Source organism: Sceloporus undulatus, chromosome 4 (assembly GCF_019175285.1).
Source record: "Sceloporus undulatus isolate JIND9_A2432 ecotype Alabama chromosome 4, SceUnd_v1.1, whole genome shotgun sequence".
Classification (NCBI taxonomy): domain Eukaryota; kingdom Metazoa; phylum Chordata; class Lepidosauria; order Squamata; family Phrynosomatidae; genus Sceloporus; species Sceloporus undulatus.
In genome coordinates this window covers 209,937,566-209,943,565 of record NC_056525.1, presented here as the reverse complement: position 1 = coordinate 209,943,565, position 6,000 = coordinate 209,937,566, and the positions used below count along the sequence as shown (strand labels likewise).

At 39.4% G+C, this 6,000-nt stretch overlaps 1 pseudogene; it reads left to right on the top strand.

The window, feature by feature from the left end:
* Nucleotides 1-750: 750 nt before the first annotated feature.
* Nucleotides 751-6,000, top strand: part of LOC121929138 — a 40,470-nt pseudogene continuing 35,220 nt past the window's right edge.

The following is a 6,000-nucleotide window of genomic DNA, read 5'->3' as shown; positions in this document are numbered from 1 at the left end:
AAATGGGGAGAGGAAGAGACACTGACTCCATGCAGCTGCCAATAACGGAACTCAGCAGCAATGTTTCACACCTAAAGACTAGTGTGATCGTGAACTTATTGATGGGTTTTCCCCATCAATGAAAAGGGATGTCCCCATCACACTTTGGGGACACAGCAGCTATGAGCTGGAGGTGCTGTTGTGCAATACATATTGCCAAAGATGCTTTCCCCCCCAGCTGTAACCGCTGTTTAAAAGCCACATGTGGTACTCTCCTCAGAATGGTGAGACCCACATTATTATTTTTACTTGGCTATAAAGTGTGATAGTGATTGTTACCAAATTTAATGCTCCTTTGCAATAGGACTTTTCAAGCATTTTGCACTCTAGAAAAGTACAGCATGAATGCTTAATAATGGAAACAACAAGAAGTCAAGATGCAAACCTGATCCTTTTTATAGTCAAACTTCAGGTGGCACAAAACATCTTTCCTGCAGTACTTGATCTTGGAATAACTCAAAAAGACACATCCCTGCCAACATCTTCAAAGCTGCCATGTACTCAAAAGAGCTTTACAATTTCCAGTTGATTTCCCCAGTGTACTTAGTAATGTTCTGCAATAATGTTTGTTCTAGGAGCACAATACCCATTCCAAGTGTTTGGTTTGTAAGCCCACTCTTTATAATGCCTGTCAGTACTTAGCAATATTATTCTCAAGGAGGAGGAAGACAATTATGACAATATATTAATACAATATATGATGATTACACGATGACGCCAAATTGGATCCCATTTTGGAAGAAAGGTGGGATGTGAGTGCAATAAAATGAAATAAAATATGATTCAGCACAAACTTCTTGTTTTAACTTTTAAAGCCCCGCTTTTACACAACTTAAGTTTCCCCATCTTTCAGTCCTCATTTCTTTTTTACCAGCCTGCCCATAATCTGTGTTCTAGGCTTTTCACTCAACCAAGGGTTTCCTCTTCCCTGGCTCAGCTTCATCCTTTTTCACTTGCTGCTCTGTACACCTGTAATTAATATTGATATAAAACATTAATGAATAAAAAAACATACATAAGAATTCTGTATGGTGTGGTATGGGAGGAGGTAATGGATGTGTGTGACACCATGTCTTACCACTTCGGGTGACACCAACCCTAAAGACATCACTGGCATAATTCAGCTCTGCTAAACACATTCAGGCCTTTGGTTTAAAACTAGACAGAGCCCATGGGATCATTTTCTGTAATAGATTTGGGTTCAGAAACCATTCCTGAGTCAGAAACATATGCAGATAATATTAATTAATTATTATTAATTAGATAATCCTGCTGCTGCACTGTAGAAATAATGCTATTTGATTTCACTTTATCTGCCATGGCTCCATCCTACAGAATCCTGGGATTTGTGTTTTTGTGAGACATCAGCACTCTTTGGCAGAGAAGGCTAAAGACACTGTAATACTACAAATCCCAGGATTCTATAGGATGGATCTATAGCGCTTAAAATAGTGCCAAACTTCATTATTGCTATATGGTAGATGTATCTACTGTGTAGATACAATGTAGGCCCAGTCTGCTGAGATGCATTAAAATGAGAAAATAATCAGTGGAAGACTGCTTGGCTGACACACTGAATACAGGTTCTCCCATATTCTCCTAGATTGTGGAATGCACTCCCCTTTGAGCCATGTTAATTTCCCCATTCTTTCTGTATTTTTGATTTGGCCTACTAATCTTTTTTCTTTTTTAAAAGTATAATGCTTATAATTTTCTACATTTTGAATTGTTCAAAGATCTTGTTAGCTGACTTTCAAGACCAAAATGCCAATGTACAAAAACCCCTTAAGTTTATTTTCCTAAGCGGCCCCAGGGAGAACAGTTGTAGTGGAACTCATGAAACAAAGGCCTACTGAGCTTTTTCTAAAGCACCCTCTGTTGAGTTAAAGTAGGATCTTCTGGACATTTTTATCTCATTAATTTCAGAACATATGGCGGTATCCCCCTCCCCTTCCCAATATGCACATTCTTGTCACACAGAACAGTTAGAGTCATGTTCTTCAAGCTGTGAATGGAAAATAAGTTGGGATCAACTGGAGTTTATCCTGCATGAAAGTGACTTCCTGGAGAGACCCATTCCCTCCCCTTCTGTAACCTATTCCCACAGTAGTCTATGATGTGATGGATCAGCTGAATTGTATCTGCTGCACTGGAGCAGCAGCTAAAGTCATCACTGAGATGGAGACATTGGCCACAATCCAAATGGACACAATCCTTTCTGTGGACACCCTTCACACTCATTTTTAAAACATATATATTAGTTGTGTGGTAACCTGATGGAAGCTGGTTAACTTGAAGCTTATTTGTATTCCCACCAGTTAAAAAAATATCCAGGATTTAATCTACTCTTATCTTGTCTTGACTTCAGAATTGCTCTACTTTAGGACTTTTTAATATCACATATAGTTCTGTACAGTTTTTGCTGTCAAACACTTCCAAGCTTAGTGCATTTGAAGACATTTTTAAGGCAAATAGTAACAATTTCAGGTTTTCATTAATGGAATATATTTTTTTTCTGATTAGTAGAACTACCTGGAACTTATAACTACCACATTGATAGTTAGGCATGGACACACACACACACACAGCCCTTTCTAGTAATGCTCATGCTTAAAGTGTGTGGGATAAAGTACATTTGCATCTGACAACATCAGATCTGGCTGTTTTAGCTATATCTAGATTAAATTATTGCAGTGTTCTCTACATGGGGTACTTTTGAGGAGTCCTCCAAGTACAATTGGCCTAAAACACAGCAGTGAGAATGAGATTGTAAGTCTTGCCTGATTTCGTTCTTGTAGGGGAAAACGAACCAATTGCTTAGTTTTGTCTCTGCTGTGAAAATGTAATTGAAAACTGCAGTTTTTAAGTGTGTTCTTGCACTTTGGGCCTAGCTATGCCAATATTTTGCTACTTTGCTGCTCCTCTATCTCTTCTTCTCTCCCTTCTTTCCATTTTTTTGCCTTCTTCCAATGGATTCTTTTCTGATTCCCTCTTCTTTCTACAAAATTTTCTTGGCAAGGGAGCAAGAACCAGAATACTAGAGAGACAGCAAAGGAAATGCCTTATATTCTCCTTGAGTGGACCTGATTAAAGCCTGTAGCTTCATGGCAGCCCTGGAAAAAGACTCACTTCTCTCCTGTGCTGGCCAGCCACCTACTTGACTGTCTTTCTAGAGGCATGCAAAAAGCACTCAGTTTCTGGGTAGGAGACCAGCAAGAAAAGAGAGAAGGTGCTTTGGAGAGATGGGTTTAGTTTTTTTTTGTTGGCATTGAGGTTTCCAGATAGTTGAGAACTTCTTTTTGGGTGAGGGTGTGTGTGACTATTCCTTCTGTCCTCATACTACACTGTTTTCACAAGAGCATACCATTTGTTTTTAGGCATAGTTCAAAATGTGGAAATCCAAGATCCTACTGGGGCTGCCTCTGGCCAAACAATCAGTGTCTTAAGATCTGAGATCTTTCTCTATGTCCCAATGTAGGTCCCAACAATTTCTGGGATCAACAGAAAGTCTTCTTTGTGGCTGCATCTGAACTGTGGACTTCTTCACCAAACAGATTAGGTTGGAATGTTTTCAATAGTGTTTTGCCATACGACAAAGACTTTGTTTATTTAGGTAAGTATTTGTCTTATCAGATGGCAAAGCTTTATCTAATGTCTTTCTCTTAATTTGCTTTTTTTCATTATAATGTGTTATCTTTTATTTCTTTTTTTGGGAGGGGGAATTTATTGAATTTTATAATTGGTTTTAATTGTTGCTTGGCGCTTTTAGTAATACATAAAGACAAGAAGGAAGGATATATCTCTTCAAACAGTTAAATAAAAATGCTCAACTACAGTCAGATGCCAACTTTCGAAGCAACAATGAGTAAAGCATTATATTATGTGTATAGTATTTATGCCTGAGATGAAGAATTTATGGCCCTCCAGATCTTATTGGTCTTGAACTTTCAGCAGCCACAGCCAGCATGGCTAATGAAAAGTTATGCTGCAACAGCAGGTTCCCCATCCTGTCTTAGGCAGTATTCTTTGAGTACATTTTGAGAATATTGATGGTTCTTGGGATCAGCTCAAATGGATTAGTACTAGATGGTATATTTCAAGCACAGAACTTGGTCTACCAGATTTGCACAACAGGATAGAGCCTGCCTGCTAGAAGCCTGGGTTTAGATTATTCCTGGAACATTCCACATGAATTATAGAACTGTTCAGGATGGCCTACCTAAAGGAATTAGTAATACAGACACATCCATCTGCAGTGGAGGTTATGTTCCTGAGGAGAATAAGCTATGGGCTGGAAGTTGCCAGCAAATATGTTAGTTGATATGAAAATATTTCTTGTATGTTTAATCAGTTCCACTAAGTTCAATGGGAGTTATACCTTAGTAATTTTACACAAGACTGTAGCCTATCATGTCAACTCAGTAGTTATTCTTGTTGAACTCATTGGTGCTTACTTCCAGATAAATGGGAATAATGGGTATAGTATTCAAGGGTACTTCTAGATGGTACTTTTATAATATCAAAAAATACTATGGAGTAATGCCATTTTTTCATCCTCTGTCTCTGGAAGAAATAGTGGGAAAATACAAAAAGGGTCAAAATATGACATTACCTGAATCATCTCCCATGATGATGGGGTAGATGGAATCCTTATCAAATTTTCAGATGCTAGAAAACTGGTGGTGGTGGTGGTGGTGGGTAGCTAACAAATTGGAAGATAGGAACAGAATTGCAAAGGACTAGAAAACTAGATTACTTGCTAATTAGCTTACTTGCTGTTCACCGCTATGATCTTTGGAATAGCGGTATTATAAATAAAACAAATTATTATTATTATTATTATTATTATTATTATTATTATTATTATTAGATAAATTAGAAAATTGTGCTAAAAATAGTAAAATTAAATTCAGTAAAGGCAAATACAAAATTTTACATTTGGGCCACAAAAAACAAAGGCATGGGATGGGGATATGTGGCTCAGGAATAATACATGTGAAATGGTACTGGAGATTATTGTTGATCCTTAATTGAAAATGATTCAGCAGTGTGGTGCTGCAGCAATGAAGGCAAATGCTATCTAAGTCTGCATTAATAACAGCATAATTTCAAAGTCAAGGGAAGTAAATTTTCATCTAAGTTAAAATTAGCAGTGGTTAAACCACTCTTTAAAAAGCCCTCCCTGGATCCCCTGGTGAGAAACAACTATAGCCCGGCCTCCCTATTACCATTCTTGGGCAAAGTGATCGAGAGGGCAGTCTCCTTCCAACTCCAGGCTGTCTTGGATGAAACCGATTATCTGGACCCATTTCAAACCAGCTTTAGGGCGGGATATGGAGTGGAGATGGCCATGGTCACCTTAGTTGATGATTTCCTTCTGGGCATTGACAGGGGAAGTGTGACCCTGCTGGTGCCCTTGGACATCTCAGCGGCTTTCGATACCATCGGCCATGGTATCCTTCTGGAACGCCTGAGGGAGTTAGGCATTGGGGGCAATGCGCTCCAGTTGGCCCCATTCTTACCTCTTGGGTAGATTCCAGATGGTGAAGCTGTGGGACAGTTGCTCTTCCAAGAGATAGCTGACATCTGACGTCCCTCAGGATGCCATTTTGTCCCCCATGCTGTTTAACATTTACATGAAACCGCTGGGAGAGATAATCCGGAGGCATGGGGCGCAGTGTTACCCAAATGCTGATGACACCCAAATATGCTTCTCTATGTCTCTGACTGATGCAGTGACTAAGGATGGCATCTCCCTTCTGCATGCCTGTCTGGAGTCGGTAATGGGCTGGATGAGGGAAAACAAACTCAGACTGAATCCAGAGAAAATGGAGGTACTTGCAATAGGTTCCCCAATCCAGGGATGGAGATTTGTCAACCAGTGCTGGACAGGGTCACACTTCCCCTGAAGGATGAAGTTCGCAGTTTGGGAGTACTTCTGGCTCTGTCTCTACAGTTGTC